Source organism: Bidens hawaiensis, unplaced genomic scaffold (genome assembly GCF_021521415.1).
Source record: "Bidens hawaiensis isolate Kalapana, Puna unplaced genomic scaffold, B.hawaiensis_p1.1 tig00021020_1, whole genome shotgun sequence".
Classification (NCBI taxonomy): domain Eukaryota; kingdom Viridiplantae; phylum Streptophyta; class Magnoliopsida; order Asterales; family Asteraceae; genus Bidens; species Bidens hawaiensis.
In genome coordinates this window covers 349,890-365,237 of record NW_027493246.1, presented here as the reverse complement: position 1 = coordinate 365,237, position 15,348 = coordinate 349,890, and positions in this window count along the sequence as shown.

Below are 15,348 nucleotides of genomic sequence, written 5' to 3'. Positions count from 1 at the left end.
TGAGTCTTCTGTTTAATCTAGCCGTTTACTTTTGTGATGTCTTATCTTCTGTGCTGTTGACCTGACCTATCTTATGTCTGAAAAGTTACTTTCGGCGCAGCATGCGCACCAACCCCATTGGTTGGCAGAAAAAGTGACTGACATTATCTTTTGAGATCTGCTTTTCCATGCTTGACCAGTACCTTTATCTGACCCTCCCATGCCTGTTTACTGTTACCTGTCAGCTTTTCCTTGTCCCCTGCAGCTGCCATATCTTTTGATATCTTTTGCTTTTGTTTTCTTATGCTTTTTGATATCTTTTGCTTGATTTATCTAGATCTTTTCCCCTTTTCTAGGGATTGTGTTCCCTAGGGTTTCCCTATAAATAATAATGCCATTTTCTTAACACTACACACACAAACACTTATTATCTTCCTTGCTCTCTGCCGTTGATCCTCTGCCGTCTCCTCTCCCTGCCTTCGTCCTCTCTCCTGTTCTGCCCTGCTTTCCGGTAATCTATAATATATAATAATTTGTTTAAGTTACTTATTAATTATGCTAACTTATAATCAAGACTTAAAACCAATCGTTAAAATCTTTAATTATAGGTTAACTTGTGCTTGTTTAAAGTTGGTTCTTGCTTTATCTTTCACCGCACCGTTTATCAAGTGAGTAATCTCGTACCTAATCCCTTTTTATTTTTAATGTTTTGGGATGTTCATGTGTTCATACAAACTTAGAGTCTTAAACTTGTTTATGAACTTTAGTCGCGCAGTATCCCATGTGTTGAGGACGTAGACTTGGCTGTTTATTTGTATGTGTGGATCATTAACCGTCTTGTCGGTCTATTCCGCAGTTCTCATGGTACCATTAGATGAACACGGGAGAACAATCGTTTATGATTTTCTCTTTTGTTTACACTTGCACAGTTTTCTTGTTTTTATGCTCAATTGGGAGCACGGATTGACTATGAGCTATGAATCTTAGACTTGGTCCCGATCTGATTACACCCTTGTTGAAAACCAGACATACACATGTTGCGCGCAGATTTATTGTCATCTACTATCTATTAAACTTGATTTCTCACCAACACGCAAGTGTTTGACGTTTTATTTTAACACATGTTCAGGTTTGCTGTAACTATATTTGGAGCTTGTGGACACGTAGGACATTTTTACTTTTGGACCTAGATTAAAATGTATCAAGACAAGTTATTATTGTTCGAATATTTTGTCTTATAATATATTGATTTATGTTGATTTATGTTATCTTGTGTTTACGTTGCGCGTGCGCGAATGAATATATTTATTAAATATTGACACCCAATAGTGTCACGAGTAATGAAACAATATGTGGCGCCCCGATGTATAATCCGCCTTTGGTCGGGGTGTTACACCTTCCTCCATGATCTTAGTCTCTACAGGCTTTAAGATATCATCAACAACCTCCTCATCATCCTGAGACATGCCATAGGATTCACCTATTAAGTTAAAGGCATATGTCTCATCAATAGTTACTTCACTCTCACCTGATTCATAAATTTCCCTAATAAGATTTATGGCAAACTAATTTTCCTTTGTTTTGGTGCATCTGAGGTCTTCTCAATCTCATGACATTTAGATGTAAGTATTTGAATGGTTCTAAGAGCTTCTTCCAGTTTGGCTTGTAAGACAACATTATCATCTTTCAATTCATGATTTTCCAAAGTGAGAGTAAAATTTCGGGTAAGTAGTTCGACATATATATCTGCTCTAGTATTTTTTCTAGGTTTTTGGTTTATAGGTGAATGGATTGGTGATATATGGAAAGATTCTAGCTCAGGTGTTTGGGCATAAGATGAATGATTAGATGGATCATTAATAGGATATTCAGGTTGGGAATGGGTAGGTGAAACAGGTTGTTCAATAACAGGAGTTGGTTTAATAGGTTCAGTTATAGGAGTTTCATGGATTGGGGATAGACATGGAGAAGGTATTTGTGATTGGATTGGTGATTGATATGGTGAAAAGGCTTGAACATGAGCAGGAGATGCATTGGGTGTAGTAACATTTACGTCATCAACCACCATCTAGACTGCCTCATAAACATTCTCAATATGTGCACCAACATTATTTCATCCCATATCAACATCAAGGTCACCTTCATCATTATTATCATCATCATAATCATCATCACTAGTCCCTTCAGATTCTCTCTCTTCATCATCTTCCACCATTTCAGGCTCATGTTACTCAGTGTTACACCCCAACCTACGGCGGAATGTCGGGGCATAACTGATTGCATAGTAGCTCACAAGACACAAACATTAATATAGTGAGAATAACTAATTATTTAATTTGAATAATTAAAGTACATCACATAATCTCAAAATGAAACATTATCCAACAAAATTCAAAATAAACTTGATAAAGATAAATATTCGCTGATATCCTAAAGGTATCATCTACTTGCTTGTATTCATCTAACTCATGTAAAATCCTGCATAATGTATGAACATAAATTGATCAACACAAGGTTGGTGAACAAAAACACAATTTAATATATATAATAATAAAAAGCAATTCTCATGCGGGTGCGTAAACCGTAATCACAGCAATTAATTTGTAACAATAACATATAAAATCTGTTCATCATGACACTAGGTCAAGCTACTAAGATGGCGTAAGATCTTACTAATGAGGATGAGGATGAGGCCACCAATAAAACATTAAACACTTTAGCACATTACATGAAACAAATAATTGAGTGATAAATGTAAACGCATATATTAGAATTGTGGTTGGGGATGTAAAATAATATTCTTGAGGTTTATATATTACATGTTATCCCCAAAACATAAAACATTAAAAAGGGGATGTGAATCTACTCACCTTAAGATTTGGCAAGTGAAAGAAAATTAGAATATGGAAGAAACCAACTTAAGCGAGCTGACCAAACCGAACTTGATGATTTCCTAAATATTAGGTAAATATTTCAAAGTTAAAGTAAAACCAAAATGAACAAAAATTAATAATAAAATATGAGTTTAAACTTAAAAATTAAGAAACCCGAAATTTAAATGTGTGTTCGGTTCGTAATCCTTCCGAATGTCGTTATGAGGTCGAATCCGGATCCAACACGTCCAAAACTTAATTATAAACATAAGTTATTAAAAAGTCAAAAGCTAATTCGGGTCAATTCTTAACGTAATGGAAAAGCCCCAAATTAGTTTCCAACATAAACCCTAGTTTGAGATTAATGAAATTGAACATGAAATCCCTCAATTCCTTAGAAGTTGATTGAGGGCTTTCATGCTAAGGTTTATAAAAAATCATAAAAACCAAAACTTACCCGACAATTGAAAGAGAAACTAGTTGGTTATGATTAAAGAGACCCATTTGACTTTGTGTGGTCAACTCTTGAAGAACACTTGAACATTAACTTGAATTCGTAATAGAGCAGGAGATTTGTGAGTTGTATAGCAAGTTATGAACGACTTACTACCCTTGTTTATATAAGAATCAGGTTTAACATCAAGTTTATCACGAACTTAGAGATAACCCACCTTTGAACTTTAAACAAATGATAAGATAAGCAATAATTAGGGAAGAAACTTGATTAATTCGGGATAAAGATTGTTGATTTGAGATAGGATTTCATCTAGGAACAATCTAGAACCTTGAATTTGAATTATAATGATAACTGGATGGAGATTAAGCATTAAACGAGCTAAAAATTGGGTTAAACGAGCTGAAACGAACTTGTTGCAGCTGCTGACTGACCCAACAGTTTCATTTTTGACAAAAATGGTCCCTACAGTTTATAGTTTTGATTTTTAACAATTATAATCCCTGAAGTTTGAATAAGTTGAAACTAAGTGCTAAAACTTGGTACTTAAAACACATAAACAAGTTGTAATGAAACTAACACACGAAAAATGAACGAAATGAAATTTTATTAATAAATTCAAGACCAGAATTATAATACGTTTCGGGTACAACCAAAACAAAATTAACAAATGTTATAGTATTCCCTACTTTTGGAAATTTCATCCCAAAATTAAGGTGAAACTTCAACAAAGAGATAAGGATATTTGGTCTTCATATGATCTGCACGTTCCCAAGTAACTGTAGCACCACGTTTAAATTCCCAATGGACCTTAACTAACGAAATTCGGCTACAATTCGTTTCCTTATCCATGCGATCTCCACCGGTTTCTCAACAACGTGCATGGTCTCGTCAATATGAACTTCTTCGAGAGGTATATGGAGATTACCCTCGGCAAGACACATCTTTAGATTCGGTACATGAAAAGTCGGATGAACATTAGAGAGTTCAATGTGAAGATCGAGTTTGTAAGAAACTTTACCAACTTTATCAGTTATCTTGAACGGACCAATGAATCGAGGTGATAAATTTCCTTTTTTACCATAACGAACGACTACTTTTTAAGGAGATACCCTGAGAAGAACTTGATCACCAATATTGAACTCGAGAGGATTTCGACGTCTATCGACATAACTCTTTTGATGGCTTCTTGCGGCGAGAAGATTTTGACGGATTTGAGAAAATCTATTGGATGTTTATTGAACCATCTCGGGACCGCTTATTTGAGATTCACAAATTCGTTCCAACATATCGGGGGAAAAACATTTGCAGCCATAAAGATCTTCGAACGAAGCCATTCCAATGCTAGAATGGAAACTATTGTTATACGGGAACTCAATGAGTGGTAGATGTCCTCCCAGTTTCCACCAAATTCTAGTATACAAGATCTAAGCATATCCTCCAAAGTTTGAATAGTTCTCTCAGATTGATCGTTGGTTTGAGGATGATAAGTGGAACTAAGATCTAATCGAGTTCCCAAATATTTTTGAAGGGATTTCCAAAAGTGTGATATGAAACGACCATCACGATTGGATATGATAGTCAAAGGTAACCCATGACGAAAAACGATGTTCTTGACATAAGGCTTAAAAAGTTGCTCGACGAAATTTTTCTCTCGAATAGGGATGAAATGAGCAGATTTGGTTAACCTATCGATGATTACCTAAATACTATCATGTTGGTCATGGGTTGTTGGAAATTTAGTGATGAAATCCATAGCAATGTCATCCCACTTCCAAATGGGAATCAGAGGTTGCTCGAGTAAACCAAAAGGTTTTTATGCTCGGCTTTAACCTTAGAACATGTGAGACACTTGGACACATATACCATAATATCCTTCTTCATTCCGAGCCACCAATAGTTGGAACGAAGATCGGCATACATTTTATCCGCACCGGGATAAATGGACTATCGTGACTTGTGCGCTTCATCCAAGATTAAGGCGCGAAGATCGTCATGATCGGGAATCCATAACGATTGATTAAATAAGCAAGCCATGTCTTTTGGTTTCGAGTTCAAGTTCGGCACCACATGACATCTCGTCATACATTTTCCTTCGGTGATGGAGACGTATTGAACCTCATAGATGCGGCAAAGAAAATCAGGTTGATTAATCACGTAATCAAGCAACACAGCTTTAACATGTTCTTTACGACTTAGGGAATCGGCCACGACATTCGCTTTGCCAGGATGGTAGCGAATCTCACAATCATAGTCACTAAGTAACTCGTCCCATCTTCGTTTTCTCATGTTGAGCTCTTTATATCGAAAATGTGTTGAAGACTCTTATGATCGGTGTAAACAACACATTTCGTACCATATATATATAGTGTCTCCACATTTTTAGAGCGAATATAACGGCTCCAAGTTTGAGATCGTGGGTCATATAATTCTTTTAAAGGATCTTGATGTAACACCCCGCAACCGCAGCGGAAACGTAAACGGGGTGCGACAGACTCGTCTGATATCAACCACATTGTTTATAAAGAAAACTGAATGCATTAATATACTTCAAATTACATTATCTTGTATTCCATTATCGTCTAGGTGATACACACATCACACACTACGATACATAATTCTATTTATTATAATGTATCCTAACATCCCGCACGCAAATCTTACACACATCAAGCACTTAGCACATAAGCAATCACTTCATCTTAGTTGTACCTGAAAAGCATGTGAGAAAACGGGTCAACTACGAATAGTTGGTGAGTTTCACAATTTGAGAAAACCATGATAAATCCATATCATAATGTAATATTATCTGGGGACACTGTTAACCCAGAACACTTCCAATAACCTCTGGGGACACTGTTAACCCAGAACACTTCCAATAACCTCTGGGGACACTGTTAACCCAGAAATACATTTAATAACCTCTGGGGACACTGTTAACCCAGAACACTTCCAATGACATCTGGGGACACTGTTAACCCAGAACACTGTTGCGGGACCTTACAATGTTAACAACTCAGACAATTACCATCTTAGTACATTTCCGTACGATTCCCGTACAATAAACAATATATATATACACGCATTTCCATACGTTCAGTATGTACGTAAACATTTTTATAAAAACATGCTTTCCGCCCCGGGAAAATATTTAAAACAGTTTAGTAAAAAGGGGCTCGTGAAACTCACCTTAGCACATGCAAGCAGGTAACAACAATCATTATCAATTAACACGTCCAATCTATAGAGGGGAGGAGGGGTAGAGGACGACCGAAATTGACTTGGGATGAGAGGATTAGGCATGATTTGATAGACCTAAACCTCTCCGAGGACATGGTTGAGGATAGGAATTCGTGGAGAAGTAGAATTAAAGTTAAGGATTTTTAGAGAGAATTGAATACCTTAGGGCTTAGACTTAACTTATTTAGGTCACATACCATAATGGTATTTCCCTTACATATATTATTATTATTATAATTATTATTAGCTTTTATATAGCTGTTAAACTGTGATCTTATTATTAATATTATTATAATTAGCAGTAGTTTTTATATAGCTGTTAAACTTTGATTTCCTTTATTTTGCTTCATACACATGTACTTAGAGCCGAGGGTCTCTCTGGAAGCCACCTCTTTATTCCTTTGGATAGAGGTACGGTGTGCCTACATCCCACCCTTCCCAGACCCTACTTATAGCTTTGCTGTCGGTGGGATTTTACTGGGTATGATTGAATCTGTAATATGATCCCTACGATCGTTATTATACCATTAATGTTTATATAATCTTTAACTGTATCAACCGGTACATCTGGGGACACTGTTAACCCAGTAATGTACCCGAAATACTTATCCGGACTCAGATTGTGATATCGTTTAGAGTTCCATGGTCACAATTACTATTAGTCGTTTTTCTCGTTTTGCGTGCCTAGCACGGTTATCCGTTTTTATGTTCCAAAATTGAGTTTGGTCACACACGACCCGAAAATAATTGTTGACTGATCATTTAGTTAAAGTTGTGAAATTATAGCTCGGTTTAGACGTCCCGATTGGCCGCAGGACCCGTTTCCGTCTTTATCGTACCGGAAACTGTTAAATAGGTTAAAAACACTCAAATCATCCAACTTATTTTCGGATGATTCATTTTTACTTGTTTAACTCAATTATATAAAAATAGTTCATTTTTAGGGTTTTTATACACCAGTCAGCTCGCTTATGCGAACTTTACCGGTTTACGCGTTTTAAGCTTTAAAAGTTTGTTTTAGCACAAATAATTATCCATTTAGTCTCGGATCTTGAAATTTTGCACAAATAACTTTTTGATAGTGGGGAATTTTATAAAAATATTTCCAGAATTAATTTTTATACTTAACATTTATTTATCTATTTTTAAACACCATTTAAACACTAAATATGTCGTAAATACCAAACGATCTTAGAAAAATCCCAAATTTCTCCTGGATGTCCCGTGCCATCCACATAGTCCCCTGTAATTTTTCCAGAACCAAAATCTTCATTTACATACCATTTTCACTAAAACCGAGATAGAAAACCCTAGAACTCGTTTAACCGAAAAGCCTACTTAGACTTCTCCAACTGACCTAAAATTTTGCGTGTGACTTATTCATGATATAAAACGCTTATCTGAAATTTTCCAGAATTTTGCATGATATTTAACTATTTTTCATCATTTTTGGCCAAAACCGAGCATTAAATTCACCAAATATTCATCCTTTATCCAAAAATTACCAAATATACACAGAACTCTTATTTTCATGTGTAGAACATCCCTGAAAAATTTCATAACCTAACTCTAAACGACCAACAATCTATCCAAAAACACATACACCGACATAAACCGAATATACCTTTCGTTTTCCGCCACTACAAGCTACAAACTCGTCTTTCCGCCTTATCTACCACTAAACACAGAGCCTACAAACAACATACCACAATACCAAGCAAGTTACACTCACTATCAAGCAATTTCTTTCATGGTTACGGTTATGATACCAAAACAAAGATTTAACCGTAAAAATTCGTTTTTGATTCGTTTAACTCATTTCTTGGACCAAGATCCTTTGTATAACCCGTATACATCACTTGAACATGCAAGAATCGGTTCCATCTCGGGTTTTCACCCTTTTTCACTTGGAAACCTCATTTTCTTGAAAGAAAACTCAAGAAACGAAGATAAACACGTATATAACACGATCATTATCTCGTTATTCTTGCTAGAATTGTCAGTTTTTGGATTATGAACTTGAGAGAAATGAAGAATGTTGAGTTGGGTTTGTGAAAAAAAGAAAATGAAATGTTTTGTGGTGGTGTAGTCCGATCGGACATAGTGAGGGGGTGGGGTGGGACCCACCTCTTCATTTTAGGCCACATATTTGGATTCTCGTAATCCGGATAATGTTTTGGATAATCTGGTTCAGTTCGTTTTTCGGTTAAACGTCTAATTCGGCTTAAAACGAGGCTAAAACGGTCGTTTTTCGGCTTAAAAATGAAATTTATATAAAACCGATTTAAAAACTTAAACCATGACATTTATTAACTTAAAACATCATAGTATTAATAATTGTGCATCTTTTTCGGCTTGATCGATCATCTCTTGCTCGGTTTGGTATTAAAGGTTTCGTTTAACGTACCGACGTACTATTAAATCGAAATCCTTTTTCTGTGCTTTAATCCACTTATCCCGAAGCTTTAATGCTTCGTAACATCACTAAATATCATATATCTCATCTATAATTGAACTCTCGATTCATTCGGGTTTCAATAACTATCGATCGATTGATCGCGTATTCAATACGGTGAATTATATATTCACGTACAATCAGTACAATAAACCATGTATTCTCGTATGATTACTATGGTAATTCATGTACCCGACATTAAATATGACGTAACTACAGTCTACCGGTTAGGGTATACCTGGTTTCGTCAGAATTTTTACATTCTCCCCCCGTTAAGAAATTTCGTCCTCGAAATTTTACACGCCCACTATCCCTTCGAGAGAAAGGTGGGGGGGGGGGTTTCCTTCAGAATTCACCCTCGCGTTACCAGGTATAATCTGGTCCTCGTTGTGAATTCCACTTAGTCTTGATCAATAAAGCTTGGTGTGTCCAAACTGTTTAGTTTTCCCGTCTACTATCTCTACGGAATTATTTATGATATCAAGTATGACTTCTATGAGTACCTCCATTACTAGTACTATCATTGCCTCACCGCTTAGGTACTTTTCAATCCGTATACATGGCAAAAAATCATGTATAGTACTTAACCCCTGGAGTACTTTAATCGATAAACTAAATTACCAATCATGGAGATAGTCTCATGAGGTCCAATATATTAAGGGGCTATTTTCGGTTTTGCCAAACCTTATATCACTTCTCGAAGGTGATGCCTTTAAGAATACCTTGTCACCTCTTTCCAGCGACAATGGTTTCCTTTGAATGTTGGCATAAGTCTTTTGCCAATCTCGCGCTGCTTTCAACTTATCTTAAATATTATAAATCCTATTGGTTGTTTCTCGAATCAATTCAAATCTTATGGCTTGATTGAAGCTCATTTTCAATTTGACAAATTGGTGATAACTACTTCACCCATAGAAAGCTTCCAGCTCTCGATGCTTCCTTCCCCTCCTTCCAATAATGGAAGTAGGATGACTATTTCGATCTGAGATCATTGAAAATGGGACTCCACGACGAAATACCATTTCACCATCATGAATTTGGGCGAGAATTCATTGTGGTAGTCTTCATGAATTGGGATGAAATACGAGGATTGGTTAATCGATCCGCGATTACCCAATTTACATCATGCCTTTGATATATCTTGGGAATTTGCGTCCCGAAATCCATTGTAATTTATTCCCACTACCATTGGCGAATTTTCTGTCATTGTGGCGTTCCCTAGGGTTTTCGATGTGCAGCCTTATCTCTTGCATAACTCAATATTCACCAACACACGTAACCATATCTTTCTCCAAACTCGAGCATTAATAAAAATCCTTTCAGATATCCGTATCATCAATAGTCAAATCCGATCCCGGATGTATGGATTATTTCGATCTATGCGCTTCGTCCATGATTAATTCACGAAGGTCATGGAGGGTCGGGATCCAAACCCGATTTTTGAAGTAGAGAATTCCGTCCACGCGCTGTTCGAAATTCCTCTCATTGCCGTAAGATTCCTTCTTTTCCAATTGTTCCTCTTTCAACGCCTCACGTTGAGCGACTCGAATCAGGTTCGAAGGTTCGACTGGACTATCATCCCCAGCACTCGCACTCGCAATGGCTTAACCCGATCTTTCTTACTCAAGGCATCGGCTACGACGTTAGCCTTGCCAAGGTGATAACGGATGTCACAGTCATAATCGCTTAACAACTCGACCCATCTTCGTTGCCTCCTATTCAGTTCCTTCTGATCAAACATGTGCTGCAAACTTTTATGATCGGTGAAGATGGTGCACTTCGTATCGTAGAGACAATGTCTCCACATTTTAAGTGCGTAGATAACCGCTCCCAGTTATAAGTCGTGAGTAGTGTAATTTTACTCGTGTACTTTTAACTGTCGGGAAGCATAGGCTATAACCTTAATATACTGCGTCAATACGCATCCTAACCCTTTACGCGATGCGTCACAATACGCGACAAAACCATCGTCTCCATCGGGGAGACTTAAAATCGGCGCTTGGCACAATTTTAATGGTTTTCATCTTATTTGGATCTTTGTGAAATCTTTGTTGCTTTACAACATGACCAAGGGATTCTGCCTCCTTTATTCAAAATCATATTTTGAAAACTTCACGTATAGCTCTTCTTGTTTTAACACTTCCACAATTTTCCTTAATCGTCGTTCGTGCTCTTCTTTACGTTGCGAATATATCAAAATATCATCAATGAATGCTACGACAAATTTGTCAAAGTAAGGTTTACAGACTCGATTCATGAGTTCCATGATAACTGCCTGCGCATTTGTTAACCCGAACGGCATGAATAAGAATGCATAATGGCCGTAACGAGTCCGCAACGCTGTTGCTGCAACGTCCTCCTCTTGGATTTTTCATTTGGTGTTAACTATATATAAGATCAATTTTCTAAAGATAAATCGCCCTTTGCAGTTGGTTAAACAGATCATTTACTTCGAAGAAGTGAATACCTATTCTTGATCGTCACTTTATTCAATTCTCCCTAATCAACACATATCCTAACACTTCCGTCCTCATTTCCCAATTAAAACTGGTGCACCCCATGGTGACTAACTAGGTCGTATAAAATCTTATCCAACAATTCTTGTAACTGATTGGATAATTCTTGCATCTCGGATGGTGCAAGTCGGTAGGGTGCTTTAGCAACAGGGCCAGCTTGAGACATTAAATCGATTCTGAATTCGACCTGTCGGGTTGGCGGTAATCCAGGGAGTTCTTCTGGGAAAACTTGTGGAAATTTGCGTACCACCGGGATATCTTCTATATGTTTTCTTTTAAATACTTTGGCAATCACGTTTGTTAAATACACCACGTCTTCTTGTCGTAAATATTATAACATCTCAAGATGAGATTTGAGTGGCAACATAATACCGTACACTTTTCTCTGTATTTAATCGCTTCATCGTCCGAAAGAGAGCTTCTAATCATCTTCTTTTCATATTTGATTTCTGCTTCATGTTGAGTTAGCCAATCCATGATAACTATTACGTCAAAACTTCTTTGCTTTACTGGTCGTAGGTCAATAAGGAAAGGTTAATCGTTCAGAATAATAGGACAATTCCGTACAATTTAGTTAACCATTAGGGATTTACCGTTAGCGATTCTACAGTATAGGGTTCTATAGTTTCACTAATCGGTTTCTTTCCAAATGATAGGAGGTTAACAGGAACTAGCTTCTGTCGGCGACCGCAAAATATCACTGAAGCCTATTGCTTTAAAACTATAACATACTTAATACCACCTTTGGATCATGACGTGCTTTATTCGAATTCTCGGCTCCTTGCTTGATCAGAAGTTAATGCTTGTCCTGAGGTTCGTCTTCCAATGACACCTAGGTTCAACTTTGGGCAATTTCTCTTGAAACGTTCTGTACTGCCACATTCATCACAAGTACAACTGTTTGGCATAATTTGATTTCTTTGAATGGGTTGTTATTGAGGTTGTTGGTTTCAGAGTGGTTGTACACGAATAGGTTGGGGTTGCCGGTTCGCATGGCTTCAATTGGTTCTATAATTGGGGCACTACGTCCATCTTTACCACACCTGTGGCCTACTATCACTCGACATTCTTCTTCCTACTTATTCAAAGTCTATCTTGCACCATGCCTTTATCACTTTTCTTCTTTAACCCTCGACGTCTCACCCAACGTCCTTCCAGTCCGCTTCCCATAGAGTCAAATACATCAATGCTGGCTTGTGACACCACCCTTTCAAAGGTTGTATATTTTACAGGATTGACTATACTCCTTATCGCTGGAGTTAGTCCCCAATATAGCGCTCACTTCGCTTAGTTTCAGGAGTAATTGACCATGTTACCAGACATGACAATTCCTTCAAACAATTAGCGTGTTCTAAGTGATCAGCACACAACATTTCTATCTTCCATAACTCGGTTCCCAATCTCTGAACTTAATTACTCGAATACAAGTGCTCTAGCACAAGAATTTCAAATTCTGACCATAACATCTGAGTAAAAATTTTCTAACTATAATTTTGTACCATCGTTTTCCATCACGATACCACATAATCTACCAACATATCTGTAGCATATTTCACTACACAATGTTCTAGGCTCTTACCAAAATCCTTGACCTTTTCGATCTTTTCTATCCACTCGCTAATCTATTCCTCTCTTTACCATCAGTAAATTATTAATAATTTTTTTAACACAATCAACAAACATATCCTTCATACTGGATCTAGTTCATTACAACTACTATTCATGTTTAGTTTATAACTAATACTTGTAGTCATAATTGTATTCAGTGGGACATTATCACTCTTAGTAATACCACTAAGAATTTAAATATTCATATTCATGTGATTGCTCGATCTATAATTCCGCGATCACATCTGCATCAACACTAGCAGTGATCTGTGATACGACATTCGGTATCATCATCTGCTATCTTTGAGCATTCAACTGAATCATATCAATCTCCATCATTGGAGTTACTCTTTTTATGTCATTCTGCCGTACTCATCCCGTACGCAGTAATCAACACTAATCTCACCGTATATCTCGTTACCAGCTCAATCATAACAGTAGGTACACATTCACACCAAATATTATCACACATATTACACATACCAGTATTTAGTATATATGTCCCACAAATATAATAACATATGAACTTAACCTGACGTCGGTTAACGTTTGAATATGTTTCATAACCCTTGTCGCCAACTGACATATAGATTTTTCTCAACAAAGATTAATGTTTAACATGCTTGATTTCGATATCCTTCTGCATGGCAGCATAACCGATACATGCTCACCGTGAGCACCAAACGATTACATACTACGGAATTATAATATCCGTGTCTATTCGTATATCCGGCATACACGGTATACCACCTACGAACGAATAACCAACTATGCTATAATGATTCCAACACCTCTTCGTGTATGGGTAATCATTCTATTCGAGTATACATGGGTATAGGCATATATCGGATGTAAGGATGACATAGGGAGTTGCAAGGTTCAAGGTAATCGTGTGACATGGGTTGCCTTCAAATAGTATTAATTACTATTATGGGAACTCTATCACTAGCTCAGTCACTGTCCTCAGGCGTTCTAGGTTCGCTGAAATCGGTAGTTCTCGATCTGGAGGAGGTATGTCTCATAAGTTTGGGAGTGAGAAATACATATATATATATTTCTATATATTATTTTTATCTGCTGCTTTATTATCCATTTTATTATTATTATTTTATTTTTATTTTAATGGAACAAGAATGGGTTCAGGTACAGGCCCGTCCGTACGTGAGGGTTGGCGGTTCGGGTGAACATAGGGGGTTATTAGAATATACGGTACCGGTGTTGGTAGGGTATGGGATTTATCAATTTTGGTTGGGAGTGACGGTTACTAGATATTTCTGGTTAATGTCAAACGGAAGGTCTAACTTGGTGCTATCATAGCTGTGACCCGATAAGTCAGGCTTATCATCAACCGATGCTCTAGAAATTTCAGCATCCTCGGTACTTTTATTATTTCATCCCCCGGTTCCTTATCCGGGTCCTATTTCTCAATACTTGTACCCACAAGATACGCACATATATATATACACCTTAGCACGTATCAATAATATTATATACTTTACACATATGTTGCCATTTTTACCTATTACTGTACCCAGTGACTTCCCCTGAATTCCCTCGTGCAGACAAGTCTGTTATTATGTTCCGGACCATAACAACTCACTTGTCCGACCGAGTTCATCCCGATACTCGTCACTATCTATTATTAGTTGATATTCAGATCCTATAATACTTGAGCTACTGGTTATATTTTGGGTATCTTTTAAAGACATCCTAATTCTTTATAACCAATGGCTCTGATACCAACTTTTGTAACACCCCGCAACCGCAGCGGAAACGTAAACGGGGTGCGACAGACTCGTCTGATATCAACCACATTGTTTATAAAGAAAACTGAATGCATTAATATACTTCAAATTACATTATCTTGTATTCCATTATCGTCTAGGTGATACACACATCACACACTACGATACATAATTCTATTTATTATAATGTATCCTAACATCCCGCACGCAAATCTTACACACATCAAGCACTTAGCACATAAGCAATCACTTCATCTTAGTTGTACCTGAAAAGCATGTGAGAAAACGGGTTAACTACGAATAGTTGGTGAGTTTCACAATTTGAGAAAACCATGATAAATCCATATCATAATGTAATATTATCTGGGGACACTGTTAACCCAGAACACTTCCAATAACCTCTGGGGACACTGTTAACCCAGAACACTTCCAATAACCTCTGGGGACACTGTTAACCCAGAAATACATTTAATAACCT